The sequence below is a fragment of the Saimiri boliviensis genome, assembly GCF_048565385.1.
Source record: "Saimiri boliviensis isolate mSaiBol1 chromosome 19 unlocalized genomic scaffold, mSaiBol1.pri SUPER_19_unloc_1, whole genome shotgun sequence".
NCBI classification, from domain to species: Eukaryota; Metazoa; Chordata; class Mammalia; order Primates; family Cebidae; genus Saimiri; species Saimiri boliviensis.
The window spans coordinates 1,108,659-1,132,949 of record NW_027412502.1 but is presented as its reverse complement, the minus strand read 5'-3'; the positions used below and the strand labels follow the sequence as shown (position 1 = coordinate 1,132,949).

At 45.5% G+C, this 24,291-nt stretch overlaps 1 long non-coding RNA gene and 1 pseudogene across 1 annotated transcript in view; both read right to left on the bottom strand.

Moving 5' to 3' along the window:
* Positions 1 to 24,291, bottom strand: part of LOC141583186 (uncharacterized) — a 157,382-nt gene that overhangs the window by 3,601 nt on the left and 129,490 nt on the right. The window contains exon 3 of the long non-coding RNA XR_012515896.1: positions 4,220 to 4,399. This is a non-coding gene — a long non-coding RNA (uncharacterized LOC141583186). The remainder of the gene's footprint in view (positions 1 to 4,219; positions 4,400 to 24,291) is intronic.
* Positions 19,704 to 20,845, bottom strand: LOC141583201 (phospholipid phosphatase 2-like; annotated as a pseudogene).

Below are 24,291 nucleotides of genomic sequence, written 5' to 3'. Positions count from 1 at the left end.
GGTGTTTATAAACTGAGGAAATACAATGACTTCAAGTGGAAAATAAAATGAGGAATAACTGCATTCTACAAGATAGCAGTGCAATTTAGAGCTAGAACAGGCCTAGTGTGTTCTAAATCTAGCATAAACACATTTTATGTTATAAATATGGATTTTAAGTAAAAAACCAAGCTTTCTGTTGTGATTTATTTATTTAGGTTTCTCTCTAATTTGGTTGAGGTCTCTCTTTAAAGGAGGCCAGAAGCCGGCCCATCTTCAGGAGAGCCCCGGCCAGGAGGAAAGGCAGGCTCTGGGGTGTCAGTCAGGTAAAGCACAAGGAGGAGGCAACACCAAAACACAGGAACAGAAGAAATCTCTAACTTACACATCCTGGAGAAGGTCGGGGAGCGTCTGCAGCCCGAGGGGCAGTCTGAAGGCCGTGAGGAACCAGAGAGCAGAGGGAGGGCCTGAAGCTTTCTTCTCGGGCTTTCCCGTGAGGGTGTGGCTTTGCTGATTTAAGAGAACACGTGGAGCTGGGCTTATTTACAGGGCTCTGGTGTCGACCATTAGGTTTTATCATGACCAGCAGCTGTGTGATGGGTGGGTTCTGACTCAGCGGGATGGGCCGCATCACGACCACTCAGGGAGGGGGAGGGTTACCCAGATCGGAGGGGATACAGTGAGACTGGGCTTCAGACAACTTAGGTCAGGTCTGAAAATGGATGCTGAGGCAGCAACTATTAAACACATTTATGGCAGCTTTCCCCGAAACCTGGCTTTTAAATCATTTATATTACACATGAACAAAAACTAAACTGAAAATATTTGGAAATAACCCCTTTGGTTTGCACTAATAAGTGGGAATCAAGTTTCTAGGTTGTCCTATTTTAAGTCAAATGACAATGTTATTTAAGTTCTCCTATTCGTAGTTTCTCCTATTATAAGTAAAATGACAATGTCATTTCATCTTAAAGCTAAGATATGAAAATAGAGAGGGAAATATGTAGCCCTTTACCTGAGGTGTCAAAGTGTTTCTGTTCATAAAGGCCGTTTTAAGTTTTAGTTTCAGATTTATCTTGTTACTTTAGTGCAGTCTAGGTGAAAATATTCTTTTGAGGCTGTTAGACACATGTTCCCATTTGGAAAAAAGATATTTCATTGACCATATATGTTTCTATTATGATTGTCGAGTGTTTCTTTTATCTAGAGGTTTATATTGCTAAAGAAGTTGCCTATGGTTACAGTTTGCAGCCAACAAGTTACCCTGAATTAGCAAAGGTGGCTCTTGCTATAGGAATGCTGTGGCGTGAGGCTTAACCATAGTTCTCATATTGTGGTTCCCGAACGAGCAGCATCAGTTGTGTCTGAGAACTTATTATAAATGCAAATTCTCAGACCCCACCCAGACCTACTGAATAAGAAACTCTGAGTGGAAACCAGCAATCTGTGGCCCAACAAGCCCTACAGGTGATTCTGGACTGCACTAGAGAGCCATCAATTTAATGTTACAGAAACCCCTTTAGGGTTTCTGTAGCACATTGCTTCAGTAATATAAATGTTGACTTTATTTTACTTAATGGCATATGTGATATAAATGGTATATTAATGTCATATAAATGACTATAAATGGTAGCACATTACTTAAATAATATAAATGGTCAACATTTTAAAATTCTTTTAGCTGGTACTGAAAACCACTATCCTGTTTAACAAGGGTTCAGCCTAACAATAGTGGTGGTCATCACAATTCACAGTCTTGGCCAGTTGGTCCTGTTCATAGGCACAGTCAGTGATTCACCCAGAGGACTCACAATGAGTTGCAAACATGTCCCTTCTGCAGAGCTCAGACCGGGATGCCTTTTGAGGTGCTAACTGGCAAAAAATGTTAAATGTCCTTGCGATTTACCCTGCCCTCATCTTCACCCTCATTCTGGGTCTTTGCTTTCCATGAAACAGTCGCTTTCTCTGTGACCTTATTTATCCTCTCTCACTGTGTGCCCTTCCTCAAACTTGCAGAGAATCCACAAGATTCAGTAATCACCTTCTGAAGGTAGTTTCAGAACTGACTGCTCTCTTAACTATCTCTCTATCTTAGTAAACACAGTCACTTAGATGTCCTCCTGTTAACATCAGCACAAATAAATAAAACTGAATGTGTGCCTCACATCAGCTTCCTATCTGAGCGTCCACATTTTTGTCAGTGGGAGGTTGCACAGATCTACAAGTTACCCTGATTCCCCTTTCTCCTTTGCTGGCTTGACCCTGGAATGAGCTATAGATTTTCATAATATATATCGTATTTATCCATTTCTCCATTACTGTATTTAGAATGTAAACACCGGAAATGGGAAACTGTTTTCCAAAAGGCCTTCTTCTGTCCCTTTCTTATTCCCTCCCTCTCTTTCTCCTTTCTTCCCTTTCTCTTAATTCCGTCCTTTTTTCCTTCTCTCCTCCTTTCTTTCCTCCCCTTCCTTCCACAAACAGATGGCAAAAGAAATGATTTAGCTCCTCTCCTTCTAGGTGTCCCACTGACTAAGAGCAGCCTTTGCATTCTTGAGCCTCAAAGTACTCCACGTTCTGCTGACAATCTACTTCATTCATCTCCCTCCATCCACTTCCTGTATTGACACTTATTGGGTCTCAAACTCAGACACACCGAAAAGCCTGATTGAAAGAGATATTTGAGACCAAATCCTAGGGTTTCTGACACAGTAGTTTCATGGTAAATCCCAAGATTTAACATTTCTGAAAAGTTTTCATGTGCTACAGATAGAATGTTGGTATCTCCCACAAATTCATATGTCCAAGTCCTAACCCCGCAGTGTGTCTGTATTTAGAGATAGGGTCTCTAAGGAAGTAAGTAAAGTTAAATGAAGTCATAGGGTGGGGCCCTGGCCCGATGAGATTAGTGATTTTATAAAATAAGGTGTTATTATAAAATAAAACACCGGAGAAAGGAAAGGAAAGGAAAGGAGAAAGGAAAGGAAAGGAAAGAAGAAAGAAAATGAAAGGAAAGGAAAGGAAAGGAAAGCAAAATCAGATGTGGGTGTAATGCACACTAGCATGAGCAGTGGTGCGGTGGTGGTGGCGGCGGATAAGGTAATCAGGGAAGCCTTTTCCGTGAATGTGATAGAAGTGAGGGATGAGCCCTGGGAACTAATTTGAAGTTTCTTCAAACGGTTGCAAGTAGATTTACCGTATGACTCAGTGATTCCATTCCTAGCTATATGCCCCAAAGACCTGAAAACAGGTGTTCAAACAAAAACTTGTATGCTCTTTAAATATGTCAAGATCATAAATATGCAGGAAAGTCTTGGAAACAGTGTCAGGAAAACTGGATCAGAATGAAAAAACATATTATACTCCCAAGCGGGACAAGAGGTAAAAGTTAAATGAGTTCGTGAACTGAATTATCATGTAGGAACCATGCTGATTTCTTGATCTAGGGGTTATGCGGTGGTAACCTAGGAGAGTTTCCACACTTTGGATAAAATATACCGGAGTATTTTGTGGGATGTTGCAAATCTGGTACAGCAATAACTGGTGGGGACTCTAAGAAAAGAAACAGGTTATATTTTGCACTGCTACTGGAAGTTTCCTAGAAGTATGACATTATTAAAAAGTAAATTACTTTTTAAAACAACCATGTCAATACTATGCCAGAAAAGCAGAGACATCACCAAAATCCACTATAGAGGCTACTCTTCATCCAAAGCTGTGAACCCTTATAAAAGCCTCAATGTCAACCAACTCCACTTAGTAGATATTATTATACTTATTAGTATTAGAGGCTGCTGTGTGGACACATTAGTTTTACTGCACAGTGTGGATATTAGTGTTAGGGCATGGTGTACATATTATATTGGTGTTGGAGAACAGTGCAGATATTACATTAACATCAGGGAACCATATGGATAGTATTACATTAGCATTAGAAGCAACAGTGTGGATATCAGATTAGCGTTAGAATATTATATTGGTGTGGATATTATGTTGGTGTTAGGGTATGGTCTGGATATCATAGTAATGTTAGGGCACGGTGTGATTATTATGTTAGAGGCCACTGTGAGAACATATCTTAGCAGCCACTGTGTCTGGATATTGACAATGATATCAGGATGTAGTCGTAATGATGGGATTTGGGGATTTCATTTTTCTAGATGAATTTCTTCCTTTGCTGAGTACTCTAAAGACTCTCTTGTCTGCACTCAGGGCCATGGAAAGGAAGCTTTTTACTCACCAATGAACAAGACTTAGTTGACACCACCGTCGTGCTGCCCCGAGGAAGTCTTCGGGCACCTCAGAGGGAAGTTGGTCAGGGGTGGGTTCGTGCGCCCTCTGGTGGCACCAGAGCTCAGCACAGATACTCTTGCTCAGTTTCTCAGCAGACGTGCACCCCCGCCTGGCTGTCCTGAAATACCTATAAAATTCAATATTGAGTTTACTCAATGTAATAATTTTAGAAACTCAAACCAAAATGAAACCCACTGCAGCCATTCCTTCCCAAAGACGGTGATGGAAGACTTTGGAAGCCATGTAGAATCAAATGAATATATACACAAATTAAGAAAAACAAAAACATACTCAAAATAGTCCAGAGACTGTAATTTTAAATGCAAAATTATAAAAAATCTAAAAGGAAATCTATATGACGTTGAGTTTGGTGTTGACTTGTAACACAAAACATTAAATGCCAATTCATGAAAATATTGATAACGGAGTTCATAAAACTAAGTATTCTACTGTGCAAAACTGTATGCAGAGAACAAAAAGAAAAGAGAGATGCGAGAAGATAATTACAAAACACACACGTGATTTTAAAACTGGGTAAATATCTGAACAGATACCTAACCGAAGCAAATATACTGATAGTAGGCTGGACATGGTGGCTCATGCCTGTCATCCCACATCTTTCAAAGGCTTAGACGGGTAAATATTCTGAGGTCAGAGTTCCAGACCAGCCTGGCCAACATGGAGAAACCCGTCTCTACTAAAAATACAAAAAATTAGCCATGCGTGCTGGTGGGCACCTGTAATCCCAGCTGCTTGGGAGGCTGAAGCAGGAGAATCGCTTAAACATGGGAGGTAGAGGGTGCAATGAGCCAGTATCGTGCCATTGCACTCCAACCTGGGTTACAGAGCAAGAAAGACTCCATCTCAAAAATATATATATATATTGTTAACAACATATCTCATACATGTTGATATGCTTATACGAGGGGAAACTAGTTCGGGTCTACACAGGAAATCTGCATTTTCCTCCCAATTTCGGTGTGATTCTAAAACTAATTTAAAATAAAGCCTTTATTTAAAAATTGTAATTTTTAAAAATATCTCCTTACTTATTTGCACTAATAATAAGTAGTAATTGACACTAACTACTCCTACTTTTCAAAACAAGGGCATTCATGATGCTACAAAATAATTTATGCAAACATATATAATTTCAATGAAATGCCTATTTTACAAGATTTACGTTAAAATAACACATCCATGTAAACATATTTATCATATCTTTTTTCTGGTGGTGTGGTTCACTCTCTAGGAAATCTGGTCACCTTAGAACCAAGGAAAGAATTCAGATTCTGGACACTATTTCAATTTACAGCAGAATGTTTTCAAAAGTATAACTTAAAAAAAAATTAAAATAGCAATTGATTGTGACTGAATCACTTATTATAATGAATGCTTGTCTTTGTTTTGTTTCCCAGCATTCCTTTTAGCTACAATACAACAAAAGCAAATATTTGCCACTGGAAAAAAATATTCAAAGAAAGACTGTAAAGGGAATTTGTGACCACAATTATTCAATTTTTCATGACGATGCTTTCTAATACTGAAAAGCTTAAAGGGTTAGTCAAAGTTATCCCCCCAAAGATGCTTTGAAGTAATCGATGAAACTAGAGAAACAAAAGTGACAGGACAATCAATGCGACTTTAGATGTCACTGTGTCTCATGAGAAACAGTAATTTACCTTTAGAGGATCGCTAAGAATTACTGGAAGCCCAGACTCTGGAATACATCTAAATTTAGTTGTCAATATCACTAGCAATGAATGTGATAAAAAGGGATCTGTGTTTTATTTCTGTAATACAATATCAATGCAGTATTTAATGCTCCAAGGAAAATAAGTTATACCTGAAATACAGTTGACAATATCAGAATCAAAATAAGCCTCCTGACCAGGCACGATGGCTCATGCCTATAATCCCAACACTTTGAGGGACCAAAGCAGGTGGATAATCTGAGGTAGGGAGCTCGAGACCCGCCTGACAAACACGGAGAAACCCCATCTCTACTAAAAATACAAAAATTACCCAGGCTTGGTGGTGCATGCCTGTAATCCCAGCTACTGGGGAGGATACGGCAAGACAATCGCTTAAACCAGGGAGGAGGTGGGTGTGCTGCGCCAAGATCACACCATTCCTCTGCCCTACTGTATGTGTAAAAATGCAAATTCACTGAACCAGACTAAATTGTATTCAGTAGAAGGCTGATCAAAAAATTCAAAAGAATGCAACTTTTGTTTTATCTACTTCTGTCCTAGAACCACCCCCCACCCCGCCTTCCTACTTCCAGTTGTTCCACCTCACTGAACCGAATGACTTTACATCTTGCACACAGTGATTGGTGTCTCATGTCTCTCTAAAATATATAAAAGCAAGCTCTACCCTGACCACCTTGGGCCCTTGTTGTCAGGACCTCCTGAGGCTGTGTCATGGGTATGTCCATAACCTTGGCAAAAAAACTTTCTACTTGACTGAGACCTGACTCAGTTATTTAGGGATCACAATCCACAATCACCATGGTGTGACATTTGACTACAGCATTCAGTACAGAGATGAGCTATACAGGTATGGTATTTAGCCTGAAAGCAAGAAGCTATACCATATCACTTACACCATCCAGGTTTTACAAGGACACTTGATGGTGTGTGCACAAAGATGAAATCACTAAAGACACATTTCTTAGAAAGTATCCACATTGTTAGGAGATGCTTGAGTGTATTTTAAATGGTTAAAGCCTAGGAGAAAAAAAAAAGCAACTGAACTGTTATGGTTTAATAACAAAGCTTAATAGAGTTAATGTATTTCATCTAATCTAAGATGCTAATAATTAACACACATTATTTTATGCAACATCACAAATAGACTGCCAACTAAACCAACTTTCTGAATGACAACAAAAATGTAAACTTACTTCTATTAATGCCAGGAAAGTAAAATGAATATGAATCATGGTTTTGACATGTTAAAGCAAAAAAGGAGAAAGCCGCTAGCCTGAGGTCTTCCCTAAGCAAACGAAACCGAACTTTGAGGCATGCAAACTGACTTAAAAACGTTAACAAACCAACCAGTCAATGACAAAATACCCAGCTGCCAGCTGGCTGTATGACTATTGACACTGAGGGAACCATCCCCACAACCGGCGGTTGCCCAGCTGGAGCCAACGAGAAACCTCACTCAGCTGCCACCGCTGAGAGCTGGAAGACCCAAGCCCTATTTTTCACTCTGGTGCTTCAGGCACGATTCATCATTCCTTCCTTCAAATTTGCCTAAAATTCTTCTAACCCCTAAATTCTAACTTTTAACCCTAACCCTTAGCCCTAATCCTCACCATAAACCCTAACGATACGTTAGTTTCTACGTTTGCACTGATATGTCAGTGTTGATTATTAAAACTTGCACTGCAGCCGCCTGGCCTTGGGTGGGGAGAATCTAGGTGCGAAGGATTCAGAGGAGCTTTCGGTGTCCAGTTTTCCATACCGAGATCTTACCAGTCTCTGACCCTAAGCAATGAAGGGCTGCAAACAGGAAGGAATTTACTCACTGTAGACGTGGCCTAGAGTTGTAGCGAGGCTATGCCCGCTAGGCCTGTGCCATGGAGCATGCAGCTCCACACTCACGGTTCCCCACAGATGTATACTGAGAAGACTGCAACCCCGCAGACCGGCAGGATGCCGCGTGATGCACGCCAGGGCCTGGATGCCACACCACGTAAGCCGGCGCTGGGACAATGCACCACATGCCCCTAACCCCAACCCCTAATCCCTAACCCCTAACCCTAACCCTGAGCCTAACCACGTTAAGTACAGGTTGCAATGAGCACAGACTGTGCTAATGCTCTCCACCTTTGGCAACAGAGCTACACTCTGTCTCAAAAAGGAAAAATACAAAAAATTAGCTAGGCATGGTAGTAGGAGACTGTACTCTCAACTACTTTAGGGGGCTGAGGCAGGGGACTTGTTTGAACCCAGGTAATGAAGGTTACAGTGAACTGAGATCACCCCACTACACTCGAACCTGGACAACAGTGCAAGACTTCATCTGCAAAGGAAAATAGAGACACGGTTAAACACACACTGCATTAATAAGACATGCAAACAGACATCAGGCACATAACAAGATGATCAGTATCATTACCATTACGACCATCTACACCGAAACCACAATGGCATATACCTTTGACACACACTAGAAAGGCTATAATCTAAAGAAATGTAAAATAACAAGTATCAGCAAGGTCTGAGAGAAATGACCATCCTTAAATACCGTATGGGGAATATAAAATAGTACAGCCTTTTTTGTTTAAATATGTATGTTACTGCGATTTAGGTTTTGGGGTACATTTGAAGAATATTCAAGATTGTCGCATAGGTACATACTTGGCAATGTGGTTTGCTGCCTTTCTCCCTATCACCTATATCGGGCATTTGTCCCCATGATATCCCTCCCCAACTCCCACTACATGCCCTCCACAGACCCCAGTGTGTGATGCTCACCTCCCTTTGTCCATGTGTTCTCACTGTTTAACACCCGCCTATGAGTGAGAACATGCAGTGTTTGATTTTCTGTTCTTCTGTCAGTTTGCCGAGATTGATGCTTTCCAGGTTCATCCGTGTCCGTACAAAGGACACGAACTCATCGTTTTCTATGTATATGTGCCACATTTTCCCTGTCCAGTCTATCATCGTTGGGCATTTGGGTTGGTTCCAAGTCTTTGCTATTGTAAACCGTGCTGCAATGAACATTCGTGTGCACGTGTCCTTATAATAGAACCATTTATAATCCTTTGGATATATACTCAGTAATGGGATTGCTAGGTCAAATGGAATTTCTATTTCTAGGTCCTTGAGGAATCGCCACACTGTCTTCCACAATGGTTGAACTAATTTGCACTCCCACCAACAGTGTAAAAGTGTTCCTATTTCTCCACATCCTCTCCAGCATCTGTCATCTCTAGATTTTTTTAACGATGGCCATTCTAACTGGCGTGAGATGGTATCTCAATGTAGTGTTGATTTGCATTTCTCTACTGCAGCCTATTTTTAACACAGTTTGCTGTTTCCTCAAAAAGTTAAAAATACGCCGGGCATGATAGCTAATGCCTATAATCACAGCACACTGGGAGACAGAGACAGGTGGATCACATGAGTCCGGGAGTTAAAAGCTAGCCAGGATGACACAGCAAAACCCAACCTCTACTAGAAATACAAAAATTAGCCAGGCATGGTGGCACACACCTGTAGTCCCAGCTACATGGGAGGCTGAGACAGGAGGATTGTGTGAGCCCAGAATGTGGAGGCTGCAGTAAGCTGAGATTGCATCACTGCACTGCAGCCTAGGAGACAGCACAAGACCTCATCTCAAAATGGAAAGGCCAAACATGGTGACTCACACCTGTAATCCCAGCACTTTGAGGGGTGGAGGCAGAAGGATCTCTTGAAGTCAGAAGTTAAAAACCACCTTGGCCAGCATGGCAAAACCCAGTCTCTACTAAAAATATGAAAATTATCCGTGTGTGGTGGTATGCACCTGTAATCCCAGCTACTTCAGAGGCTGAGGCAGGAGAATTGCTTGAACCCAAGAGACTGAGGTTCCAGTGAGCTGATATCAGGCCACTGCACTCCAGCCTGGCCAATAGAGGCAAGATCGCACCAAAAAAAAAAAAAAAAAGAAAGAAAGAAAGAAAAGAAAAAAAAGAAAACCATAATGCCTGGGACTGGAGGAGTGTAGTGGCTCACGCCTATAATCCAGCACTTTGGCAGACTGAGACGAGCACGTACCTCCGGTTGGGAGTTTGAGACCAGCCTTACCAACATAGAGAAACCTCGTCTCTACTGAAAATACAAAAATTAACTGGGCGTGGTGGTGCTCACCTGAGGAATCACTTGAACTTGGGAGGTGGAAGTTACAGTAAGCCGATTGTGCTACTACACTCCAGGCCTGGGTGTCAGAGCGAGACTCCGTCTCCAAAAGAAAAAAAAAATACAAAAACTTAGCTGGGCGTGTTAACAGGAGCCTGTAATCTCAGCTACTCGAAAGGTGAGACACAAGAGTCATGTGAACCCAAGAGTGGGAGGTTGCAGTGAGCTGAGATCGCACCACTGCACTTTAGCCTGGGTAAAAGTGCAAGACTCCATCTCAAATTAAAAAAAGAAAGTGAAAAGACAGCACACAGTGCATTATATATCTAACAAGTCTGTTAACCACAGTGTATAATTTGTCTGACTCAACAACAAAAGCAACCAAATTACAAAATCTAAAAACAGCTGAACACACACTTCAACAATACGACATGCAAATGGAAAACAAGCACATAACAGGATGATCAATATAACTCTCATTATGGCAATCTACATGGAAATCACAATGATAAACTCCTTTAACACACACTCAAAAGGCTATAATCCAAATAAATAGAAAATAACAAGTGTTAGCAAGGTCAGAGAGAAATCACCATCCTTAAATACCATATGTGAATATAAAATGGTGCAGCCTATTTTTAACATAGTTTCGTATTTACTCACAAGTGAAAAATAGTCTGGGCACAATAGCTGATGTCTGCAACCACAGCACATTGGGAGGCCGAGACAGGTAAATCACGTTGAGTCCAGCAGTTCAAGGTCACCCAGGACGACTTAGCAAAACCCCATCTCAACTAAAAATACAAAAATTAGCCAGGCATGGTGGCACACACCTGTAGTCACAGCTACTTGGGAGGCTGACACAGGAGAATTGCTTGAACCCAGAATGTGGAGGTTGCAGCAAGCCGAGATCACACCACTGCACTCCAGCCTGCGAGACGGCACAAGACCCTGTCTCAAAAAAGAAAGGCCGGGCATGGCAGCTCATGCCTGTAATCCCAGCATTTTGGGAGGCCGAAGCAGAAAGATCGCTTGAGGTCAGGAGTTCGAGACCAGCTTGCCCAACATGGTGAAACCCCATCTCTACTAAAAACATGAAAATTAGTCAGGCATGGCAACAGGTACCTGTAATCTCAGCTACTTGGGAGGCTGAGGCACAAGAATTGCTTGAACCCAGGAGGCAGAGGTTCCAGTGAGCAGTTGTCAGGCCACTGCACTCCAGCCCGGCCGACAGAGCAAGACCTATCTCAAAATAAAAAAGAAAGAAAACCAAAATACCTAGGAGTGGCAGGTGCAGTGGCTCACGCCTGTAATCCCAGCACTATGGGGAGCTGAGGCAAGCAAATCAACTGAGGTTGAGAGTTTGAGACCAGCCTGACCATTGTGGAGAAACACTATCTCTATAAAAAATACAAAAATTTGCTGGGCGTGGTGGCACAGGCCTGTAATCCCAGCTAGTCAGAAGGCTCAGGGAGAAGAATCGCATGAACCCGGGAGGTGGAAGTTGCAGTGAGCTGATATTGCACTAATGCACTCCTGCCTGGGTGACACAGCAACAGCAATACAACATCTCAAAAATCAATAAATAAATACAGAAAATTGGCTGGGTATGGTACTGGGAGTATGTAATGTCAGCTACTTGGCAGGCTGAGGCAGGACAATCATCTGAAACCAGAAGGTAGAGGTTGCCGTAAGCCAAGATCACACTACTGCACTCAAGCCAGGGAAACAGAGCTAGAGTCTGTCCATCTCATGAAAACAAAACAAAAAAAAAGATAGGGGGAACACAACCCACAGAAAGGAAGAAAATATTTGTGCATTACATGTCTAACAGTCTGTTAGCCACGATGTGTAATTTGTATAAATCAACAACAAAAACAACCAAATTGCTAAATGGAGAAACAGCTGAACCCACACTCCGCCAATAAAACACTGAAATGTAAAACAGGCACATAAGAGATGGATAATATCATTATCGTTACGGCCATCTTAACTGTATGACATACTCAATGTCATACACAATGACATACACACGCTTTGCCAAAAATACATGTAAATGGAAAACAAGCACATAAAAAGATGATCACTATCATGATTATGGCCATCTAAACTGAAACTATGACATACTCCCTCACACACACTAGAAAGGATATAATCCAACAAATGTTAATTAACAAGCATTGGCAAGGTGAGAGAGAAACCACAATCTTTAAATACTGTACAGGGAACAAAAACGGTGCATCCTGTGTTTAACATAGTTCGGTAATTCCTCAAAAAGAAAAAAAACTAGCTGGGCACATCAGTTGATGCCTGTAATCCCAGCACAAGGGGAAGCTGAGGCAGGTGCATCGCGTGACTCCAGGAGTTCAAGACCAGCAAGGATGACAAAGCAAAACCACCTCTCTACTGGAAATACAAAAATTAGCCAGTTCATGGTGGCACATAACTTCAGTCCCAGCTATTTGGGAGGCCAAAATGAGAGGACTGCTTGAGCCCACAATGTGGAGGTCACAGTAAGCCAGGATCACAGCCCTGCACTCCAGCTTGGGTGCCAGCATAAGATCCTGTCTCAAAAAAGAAAGCATGGCCATGGTGGTTTATGCCTGTAATCCCAGCACAAGGGGAAGCTGATGCAGGTGCATCATGTGACTCCAGGAGTTCAAGACCAGCAAGGACGACATAGCAAAACCACCTCTCTACTGAAAATACCAAAATTAGCCAGTTCATGGTGACACACACCTGTAATCCCAGCACTTTGGTAGGCTGAGACGGACAAATCATTTAACATTTGGAGTTCAAGACCAGCTTGGCCAATATGGCAAAACCCCATCTCTACTAAAAATATGAAAATTACCAGGGCTTGCTAGCATGCACTTAAAATCCAGCTACTTGGGAGGCTGAGGCAGGAGAACTGCTTGAACCCAGGAAGTGGAGGCTGCAGTAAGCCGTTATCGAGCCACTGCACTCTAGCCTGGCTGACACAGCAAGAGCCCGTCTGAAAAAGGAAAAAGGAAAGAAAACGAAAATGCCTGAGAGTGGCAGGGTGCAGTGGCTCCTGCCTGTTATCCCAGCAATTTGGGAGGCTGAGGCGAGCAGAGCACGTCAGCAGTTCGAGACCAACCTGACCAACATGAAGAACACCTGTCTCTACGGAAAATACAAAAATTAGCCGGGCATAGTGGCATGTGCCTGTAATCCCAGCTCCTCAGCTGGCTGAAGTAGGATGATCACTTTAACCCGAGAGGTGAAGTTTGCACTGAGCCATGGTCGTGCTACTGTACTCCAGCCTGGGCGACAGAGAAAGACTCTGTCTCAAAAACATTCAAATAATTTCACACTAGAATAGTTATACTAAAAAAAAAAAAAAGAGTTGACAAAGATGTGAAGAAACTTGAACCCTTAAACACTGCTTCTGACAGTATTAAACGGTCCAGCCTATGTGTAAAATCATTTAGTGTTTCTTCAAACACTTACAAATAGATTTGCCATCTGACTCAATGATTCTGTTCCACGGCATATACCGCAAAGAACTGAAGACAGGTGTTCAAACAAAAACCTGTATGCTCTTTAAATGTGTCAAGGTGACAAATATGCAGGAAAGTCTGGGGAACAGTGCCAGGAAAAGAAAACTGGATCAGAACAATGAAAAAATACATCATACTCCCAGCTGGTGCAGAAGGTAAAAGTGAAATGAGTTTGTAGACTGAATTATCATGTAGGAACCGTGAGGATTTCCTGATCTAGGGGTTATGTGGTGGTTACCTGGGAGAGTGTACTTTGGGTAAAATACACTGAAGTATTTTCTGGGACATTGTAAATCTGGTACAGCAACAACAGCTGCAAAATCTAAGAGAAGAAACAGGTTATACTTTGTACTGCTATTGGAAGATTCTTACAAGTATGACATTACTGGAAAGTAAACTACTTTTTAGAACAACCATATCAATACCATGCCAGGAAAGCAAAGACCTCATCAAAGTCCATTATAGAGGCTATAGTTCAACCAAAGCTGTGAAATCCTTATAAAAATCTCCATGTCAACAGAGTCCACTTAGTAGACACTATTGTATTTACTAGTATTAGCTACTGCGTGGATATATTAGTGTTATGGCATGATGTGGATATTAGTGTTAGGACATGGTGTGAATATTATATTGGTGTTAGGGCATGGTGTGATGACTGTATTACAGACCACTATGAGAATACTTATTAGCAGCCGCTGTGTCTTGGACACTGGAAAGATCAGAATGTAGTCAAAACAGTGGATGTGAGGGTTTCCTTTTTCTAACTGAAATCCTTCCTCTGCTGAGTACTCTCTAAAGTACCCTCTCTCCTCTGCACTCAGGGCTTTGGATGGGAAGTTTGTTACTCACCAATGAACAACACCAAGTTGACACGACCTTCATGCTGCCCTGAGGAAGATAAAGCTCCTTGCGGCTTCTGGCATCTCAGACAGAAGTTGGTCAGGGGTGGGTTCGTGCACCCTCTGGTGACGCCAGAGCTCAGCACAGACACTCTTGCTCAGTTCCTAGGTGGACGTGCAACCCCGCCTGGCTGTCCTAAAATACCTATAAAATTCAATATTGACTTTACTCGATGTAGTAATTGTAGAAATTCAAACCAAAATGAAGCCCACTGTAATCATTTCTTCCCAAAGACGGCGATGGAAGACTTTGGAAGCCATGTAGAATCAAATGAATATATACACAAATTAAGAAAAACAAAAACCTACTCAAAATAGTCCAGAGACTGTAATTTTAAATGCAAAACTATAAAAAATCTAAAAGAAAATCTATATGACGTTGAGTTTGGTATTGACTTGTAACACAAAACATTAAATGCCAATTCATGAAAATATTGATAACACAGACTTTATAAAACTAAGTATTCTACTGTGCAAAACTGTATTCAGAGAACAAAAAGACAAGAGAGATGTGAGCAGATATTTACAAAACACATACGTGATTTTAAAACTGGGTAAATACCTGAACAGATACCTAACCAAAGCAAATATACGGATAGTAGGCTGGACATGGTGGCTCATGCCTGTCATCCCACAACTTTCGAAGGTTTAGACGGGTAAATAATCTGAGATGAGCCTGGCCAACATGGTGAAACCCCATCTCCACTAAAAATACTACACAGGAAATCTGCATTTTCCTCCCAATTTCAGTGTGATTCTAAAACTAATTTAAAATAAAATCTTTATTTAAAAATTGTAATTTTTAAAAATATCTCATTTGTACTAATAATAAGTAGAAATTGACACTAACTACTGCTACTTTTCAAAACAAGGGCATTCATGATGCTGCAAAGTAATTTATGCAAACATATATAATTTCAATGAAATGCCTATTTTACAAGATTTACGTTAAAATAACACATCCATGTAAACATATTTATCATATCCTTTCTCTTGTGGTGTGGTTCACTCTATAGGAAATCTGGTCACCTTAGAACCAAGGAGAGAATTCAGATTTTGGAGACTATTTCAATTTACAGCAGGACATTTTCAAAGGTATAACTTTTTTTAAAAAAATTAAAATAGCAATTGATTGTGACTGAATCACTTCTTATAATGAATGCTTGTCTTTGTTTTGTTTCCCAGCATTCCTTTTAGCTATAATACAACAAAAGCAAATATTTGCCACTGGAAAAAATATTCAAAGAAAGACTGTAAAGGGAATTTGTGACCACAATTATTCAATGTTTCATGACGATGCTTTCTAACACTGAAAAGTTTAAAGGGATAGTCAAAGTTATTCCCCCAAAGATGCTTTGAAGAAATTGATGGAACTAGAGAAACAAAAGTGGCAGGACAATCAATGCGACATTAGATGTCACCGTGTCTCCTGAGAAAAAGTAATTTACCTTTAGAGGATCGCTAAGAATTACTGGAAGCCCAGACTCTGGAATGCGTCTAAATTTAGTTGTCAATATCACTAGCAATGAATGTGATAAAAAGGGATCTGTGTTTTATTTCTGTAATACAATACCAACGCAGTATTTAACGCTCCAAGGAAAATAAGTTATACCTGAAATACAGCTGACAATATCAGAATCAAAATAAGCTTCCTGACCAGGCACGATGGCTCCTGCCTATAATCCCAACACTGTGAGGGGCCAAAGCAGGTGGATGACCTGAGGTCGGGAGCTTGAGACTGCCTGACAAACACGGAGAAACCCCATCTCTACTAAAAATGCAAAAATTACCCAAGCGTGGTGGTGCATGCCTGTTATCCCAGCTACTGGGGAGGATACGGCAAGACAATCGCTTAAACCAGGGAGGAGGTGGGTGTGCTGCCCCAAGATCACACCATTCCTCTGCCCTACTGTATGTGTAAAAATGCAAATTCACTGAACCAGACTAAATTGTATTCAGTGGAAGGCTGATCAAAAAATTCAAAAGAATGCAACTTTTGTTTTATCTACTTCTGACCTAGAACCACCCCCCACCCCGCCTTCCTACTTCCAGTTGTTCCACCTCACTGAACCGAATGACTTTACATCTTGCACATATTGATTGGTGTCTCCTGTCTCTCTAAAATATATAAAAGCAAGCTCTACCCTGACCACCTTGGGCCCATGTTGTCAGGACCTCCTGAGGCTGTGTCATGGGTATGTCCATAACCTTGGCGAAATAAGCTTTCTACTTGACTGAGACCTGACTCAGATATTTAGGGATCACAATCCACAAGCACCATGGTGTGACATTTGACTATGGCATTCAGTACAGAGATGAGCTATACAGGTATGGTATGTAGCCTGAAAGCAAGAAGCTATACCATATCACTTACACCATCCAGGTTTTAGAAGGACACTCGATGGTGTTTGCACAAAGATGAAATCACTAAGGACGCATTTCTCAGAAAGTATCCACATCGTTAGGAGATGCATCACTGTGTTTTAAATGGTTAAAGCCTAGGAGGAAAAGAAAAGCAACTGAACTCCTGTTATGGTTTAATAACAAAGCTTAATAGAGTTAACACATTTCATCTAATCTAAGATGCTAATGATTAACAAACATTATTTTATGCACCATCAGAAGTAGGTTGCCAATAAAACCGACTTTCTCAATAACAACAACAACAAAAAACTTACTTTTGTTAATGTCAGTAAAGTAAAATGAAAATGAATTATGGTTCTGATACATTAAAGCAAAGAAGGAAGAAGCCGTTAGCCTGAGGTCTTGCCTAAGCAAATGGAAACCAAACTTGGAGTCATTTAAACTGACCTTAAAACATTAACCAACCAACCAGTCAATAACAAAAAGCCCAGCTGCCAGCTGGCTGTATGATTAGGGACGCTGAGGGAACCATCCCCACAACCGGCGGTCGCCCAGCTGGAGACAACGAGAAACCTCACTCAGCTGCCTCCACTAAAAGCTCGAAGCCCCAAGCCCTTTTTTCCATTCTCCTGCTTCAGGCATGATTCGTGAATCATTCCGGTGCTCAAACTGTTTAAATGTATTTGGCCTAAAATTTTTCTAACCCCTGTATCCTAACCCCTAACTGGTAACCCCGAACGCTAACCCTATCCGCTAGCCCTAATCCTCACCCTAAACCCTAACCATACGTTGGTTTCTACGTTTGCACTGATATGTCCGTGTTCAGTATTGAAACTGCGGTACTGGCAGGGCCACATGACTAGTGCGGATTTTATAGTAACATGTTTGGACTGAGGCCTTGCATTAGCATTAGGTGTTTCCTACCTGAGCACTGGGCTTATTGTATCCATATTTCAGAGGCCATATCTGCCTCAGGAACGCTCCATTTGTCTTCTGAGGCTGCTGGGTGCACCTCACACCGCAGCCGCCTGGCCTTGGGCAGGAGAACCCAGGTGCGCAGGGTTCAGAGGGGCTTTTCGTGTCCAGTTTCCCACACAGAGCCCTTCGTACTAGTCTCTGACCCTCAGCAGTCAGGAATGCAAACAGGAAGGATTTTACTCACCCTGGACACGGCCCAGAGTTGTCCCAAACCGAGGCTGTGCCCGCTAAGTCTGTGCCGTGGAGAACGCAGCTCCGCAGATTGCCCTGACGCCATGCACGCCGGCGCCCTGATGCCCACTGAAAAGGCACGCTCGGGCGCCCCCTGCTGGTGGCCAGGCGGTGGGGGCCCTCTTGCTCATGGTCCTGTGTCTGCACCCCCCTGATGGCAGCTGGGGCCACCGCGAGCCCCTCTTGCAGTAAGAACCCTGCCCCAAGGTGTGTGCTGAGGAGGACGCAGTTCCACCCTCACAATGCCCCCCAGTTCTGTAAGGAGGAGAACGCAACTCTGCAGACCGCTGTGACTCAATGCACGCTGGTGGTGTGACAGGATGCACACCGGTGGAAGAGCCTCAAGAATCTGAAAGGTGGGTGTGGGGGCCCCTACTGGGGGCCTTCACTGCAGGGCCCTCTTGCTCACGATGCTGTGCCCACGCCCCCTTCTGGCTAGGTCCACTGCAGGGCCCTCTTACAGTGTGGTGACCGGCATCACCTGCTGGCAGCTGGAGCACTGCAGGGCCCTCTTGCTCAGTGTAGTGGCAATATGTCCGCTGCTGGCAAACAGGGCAGTGCTACATCCTCTTGCTCACAGTGTGGTGCCTGTGCTGCTGGGCACTCTTACTCTCGGTGGAGTGGGGTCACGCCCCCTGCTGGCCGCTGGGGCACTGCAAGACCCTCTTGCCCATAGCGTCCTGGCAACACTCCCATGATGGCAACTAGAGCACTGCAGGGTTCTCTTGCTCATGGTGTGGTATTCGCTGGGATTACAAGCGTGTGCCACCATGCCTGGCTAATTTTGTATTTTTAGTAGAGACAGGATTTCTCCATGTTGGCCAGGCTGGTCTCGAACTCCCAACCTCAGATAATCTGCCCGCCTCAGCCTCCCAAAGTGCGGGGATTATAGGCATGAGCCACCTAGCTCGGCCTAATTTTTTGATTTGTCATAGAGACGGGGTTTTGCCATGTTCCCTATGTTGTGGGGTTTCCTTCTGATGAGATGAAAAGATTCTGGAATTAGGTAGAGGAGATGACTGTACAGCATTGTGAATGTACTAAAAATGAACTGTACACGTTAAAATGGAAGAAATAGTGACTTATACAAATTTTATTTTGATTGATTGATTGATTGATTGATTGATTTTGGTCTGACATTACCCTAGGCTTGTCAGTCAATATTTTGATTTTTTTTAAAAAGGACAACGATGAGTTGAAACGTTTAAGGACCTATCAGTAGAAATGGTAAGAAGACAGTGCAAGGCGGGGCATGGTGGCTCACGCCTGTAATCCTAGCACTTTGGGAGGCCAAGGTGGGTGGATCACCTGCGGTCAGGAATTCAAGACCAGCCTGGCCACCATGGTGAAAACCCATCTTTAAAAAAAAAAAAAAAAGAAGACGACGACAGCGCAGAAGAGGGCAGGGCTGAGACTCAACAGAGACAGCACGTTCCCCGCAGCCTCCTGCTGTCTGCGGGGCACCTGGAGCCCTGAGGCCCCACTCCTGCCTGACCCCCCGCCTGCTGGCTCCTAATCATCTGGCTTCTGCGGCTTCTTCAGCTCCCACTGCCCCCAGAGTGAAGGCTGCTCGTCCACACTCACCTGGCCTCCGTGACGCCAGCCGCGTTTCTCCTGCACACGCTCTGCAGCTGCACGTAGATGGAGCAGTTGACCCAGCTCCACTCGGGGTCACAGATGGCCAGGAAGTTGGGGTGCAGGTGGCCGATCGTGTACTTGGCCAGGTCCGTCAGAGACTGGCTCACAGCCGCCCCGAAGAGGAAGGTCCCCAGCACTTGTACACGGCAGCCACGTAATTATTGAAGTCAGAGCAGGAATAGAGCCGGTCTGTGGGCACCAGGTAGGCTTCTCCTGCTGAGACCTGCGTGTGGGGCAGCTGCGGTGACCAGAGGGGGTCCTGGTGAGCCGTTGGGCCCTTAGTGGGCCTCAGTCCTCCCCATGGGCCTCCCCAAGGCTGCTACAGAGCTGGGGACTCTAAAGGTGTCCTAGCTGGGCTCGGTGGCTCACGCCTGCCAGCCCAGCACTGTGGGAGGCTGAGGCGGGAGGATCACCTGAGGTCGGGCGTTCAAGACCAGCCTGACCAACATGGTGAAACCTGTCTCTACTAAAAATACAAAAATTAGCACGCCTGTAGTCCCAGCTACTGGGGAGACTGAGGCAAGAGAATCACTTGAACCCAGGAGGCGGAGGTTACAGTGAACAGAGATCCTGCCATTGCACTCCAGCCTGGGCAACAAGAGCAAAACTCCATCTCAAAACACAAAAGCGGGTTCCTATTACCCACAATTACCACTCGGGGCAAGGCCGTGTCCCCCAGCCCCTCACAGACCTCCAGTCCACCCCCATCAGGAACCCAGGGTTAGGCTGTACCCCATTCTGCCCCCCTCCCTGTCCCTCTGAACCCCTCCTGCCTTACAAGAATGACGGTGGCTGTGATGGTGACCCCAGCCATGAGCCCAAGGGTGATGGTGTCTGGACGATAGGGGTACCGGATGGAGTCCTCCCAACAGTAAAATCCTCGGCTATATGGGGCGTTCACCAGCGACAGGACAGCGAAGGACAGGGAGGCTGGAGGGGGAGAAGGGCCTGGGAGCTGTGAGGTTCTCAAACCAGCTGGGCCATGGGGCCCCCACACCCGCCTTGGCCTCGAGGCCTGCTCCCACCAACAAGGAAGAGCTTTTCTCACAGCACGTGGGAGGCCCAAGAGACACTCCTTTCCCATCACCCTCAGATGAGCACGAACTCCTCAGGCCCTCTCCCCCTCACACCCTCCCTCTGCTCCTTGAAAAACCGGGCAAGGACGGGCGCGGTGGCTCAAGCCTGTAATCCCAGCACTTTGGGAGGCCGAGGCGGGTGGATCACGAGGTCAAGAGATCGAGACCATCCTGGTCAACATGGTGAAACCCCGTCTCTACTAAAAATTAAAAAAAAAATTAGCTGGGCATGGTGGTGTGTGCCTGCAATCCCAGCTACTCAGCAGGCTGAGGCAGAAGAATTGCCTGAACCCAGGAGGCGGAGGTTACAGTGAGCGGAGACCCTGCCATTGCACTCCAGCCTGGGTATCAAGAGCAAAACTCCGTCTCAAAAAAACAAAAAACAAAAAAAAAAAACAAAAACGGGCAAACACTCACCTCTGGGCCTTTGCACAGTTTGCACAGGGACCTCTCTCTGCCCAGAATATCTTATTTTTACTTTTAAAAGTAGAGACTGCGGTCTGATGCTGACCAGGCCCGTCACAAACTCCCAGGCTAGAGCGACCCCCCAGCCTCAGCCTCCCAAAGTGCTGAGATTACAGGTGTGAGACAACGTGCTGGGCACCAAAGTGACTCTCACTTCCGCTCAGTTTCATCTCCCCTCCCAGCTGTCCCCACCGGCATCCCTCTCACAAAAGGAAAGGTCTGTTTAGCCGTGCGTGGTGGCGTGTGCCTGTAATCCAGCTACTTGGGAGGCTGAGGCAGAAAAATTGCTTGAAACCGGAAAATGGAAGTTGCAGTGAGCCGAGATCGTGCCACTACACTCCAGTCTGGCAACAGGGCGAGACTCTGTCTCAATTTATTAAAAGAAAATAAATAAATAAATAAAAATAAGAGGGAAGGTCTGCTCTTTCTCCCTATTGCCCCATGTGGAATTACGCAGTCACCTGTGGGACACTGGACTTAATCTCCCCGCCTCCACCCGCCAGCACCAGGAGGGGCCTATTGTATTCAGGACAGAGACCCTGGAGGCTGCTCAGAGCCTGGCCAGCGCAGATGTTTAATAAACATCTGTTAAAACAGGCAGGACTTATTTCAACCTAAGAGCTGGCCAGAGAAGTCAGGAAAAGGCAAAAGCAGGGGCACAGCGGAGGTGCCTTCATGCTCGCCCCTGCCCGCCACTAACCCTCGTGCCAGGGCACATGCCAGCCACATGGTGACTCAGGGACGAAAAGCACATTCTTGTCAATTCCACACTTGCGGAAGGTGTCACACAGCACTGGGGCTCCCGGGGCCCTGCTGAGCTGAGGGTGGCCAGGGAAGCCGGAGTCAGCTACAGAGGGCAGGGCCCGGGGCAGCTCCCTGTTCCACACGGCAGGTGCACAACAAAAGCGCAGGGTGTCTACCCCAGAGAATAACGAAGGCAGGGCATCTTTGGCCCAGCAGGGTAAGGACAAAAAAGCGTGGCTTTTCTGAATTCTGAGAGTCTGAGGAGGGACAGGGAGCCTCACACTCCTCCCTGCATGCCAGCTGCAAGGGTCCTAGGACACGGCACGCCTTCGATGCTGGCTGAGTCTGGGGAAATAAAGCAGTGAAGACAGCAGAGGTCTGCCTCACAGGGCAGAAAAGGCGGAGGGAATGCAGAACAGAAGGGGCAGTGCAGGGGCCCAGAGCCAGGACGGTGCCTGGAGAGGCGAGCGCTGGGGCAGAGCGGGATGCCTTGTAAGAGCCCAGCTTCTGCTGAGGCGCAGGGGCGGCTGGCGCCGCTGTGAGTGAGGGCAGAGACCAGGGAGGAGGCTCCTGCAATTGCCCCGCGGTGGAAGGTCAGGGTCACAGGACTGCAGCCTCTCCCCGTGGCTCTCAGCAGGCGGAGGCTCACACCGGTTGGCCTCCGTTTCCGTCCTTCCTGCCCCAGTAACTCCAGCTAGAGACTCAGACATCCCCATGACAACCGGCCCCAGGCTTCCCTCTGCCTGGAAAGCTCACCCTGGGGTCCCCGGAAGAGGCACCTTCTCTTCCTTTGACCCCCGGGAGCCTTCCCGCCCTCACACTGCCCCCACAGCCCCGTCTGGAACCTGTGGACTGCACTGTGACGGGCCGCAGCTTCCGGAATGGAGGTGCCCTTGGCCTGGCCGCCACCCCTGGCACGCAGCAGCCACACCCAACCCCACCCCGGCGGCACCTCCCGGCTGTGCGGCCTCCAGCAGGCGACTCCGCGCGGCTGCCCCTCCCTCACAGGCCTTTTACGGAACCATTTAGGTTATCTGCATGCTGCTGAGGGCCTGGCTGCCAGAAAGTGCCACACACATGTTTAAGTAACTGACAGCACAGCTGCTCAGGACATGGCGCCCAGGGCTGGCAGACACCCCACGGGACATGGCACCCAGGGCTGGCAGACACCCCACAGGACATGGCGCCCAGGGCTGGCAGACACCCCACAGGACATGGCGCCCAGGGCTGGCAGACACCCCACGGGGACCTCGTGCTGTCCCCTAGCTCCCCCTAACGAGGGTCTACTTCGGAGTTCAGAGGGCTTGGCCAGAGAACCAGGAAACGCACTGAGGAGGAGCGCCCCCCCCCGCCCCCCCGTGGTGACAGAACCGTGGGGCCATTGTCCTTCAGCCACAGAGCAAACACTTGGCTTTTGTTTCCAGGACCCTGGTGGGAGGCCTCCGCGGCGCGCTGCTTCCCCGACCTGACCCAATAACCCGCGGGACAGGTTTCGGTCTCCCGAGGTCCCAAAGCCTGGGACTCAGCTTTTCTCTCCAAGTGTCTCCCCCACCAGAGGCGCAGGGGTTCAAATCCCACCGACGCGCAGAGCCTATGCCTATCTAATTATTATTTTTTTTTGAGACAGAGTTTCCTTCTCGTTGTCCATGCTGGAGTGCAATCTCAGCTCACTGCAACCTCTGCTTCCCAGGTTGAAGCAATTCTTCTGCCTCAGCCTCCCAAGTAGCTGCAATTACAGGCACATGCCACCATGCTTGCCTAATTTTGTCTTTTTAGTAGAGGTGGGGTTTCTGCATGTTGGTCAGGCTGGTCTTGAAGTCCTGACCTCAGGTGATCCATTCAACTCGGCCTCCCAAAGTGCTGAGATTACAGGGATGAGCCACCACACCGGGTTTTGGTTTTTGTTTGCTTTTTGAGATGGAGTCTTGCTCTGTCTCCCAGGCTGGAGTGCAGTGGGATGATCTTGGCTCACTACAACCTCCACCTCCCGGGTTGAAGCAATTCTCCTGCCTCAGCTTCCCGAGTAGCTGAGATTGTAGGCACATGCCACCACGCTGGGCTAATTTTTGTAGTTTTAGTGGAGTCAAGGTTTCACTATGTTGGCCAGGCTGGTCTTGAACGCCTGACCTCAGGTGATCCACCCGCCTCAGCCTCACAAAGTGCTGGGATTACAGGCATGAGCCACCTCACCTGTCCACTATGCCGTCTCATTGTATTTCTAAAAGGGGAGGGAAAAGAAATAATT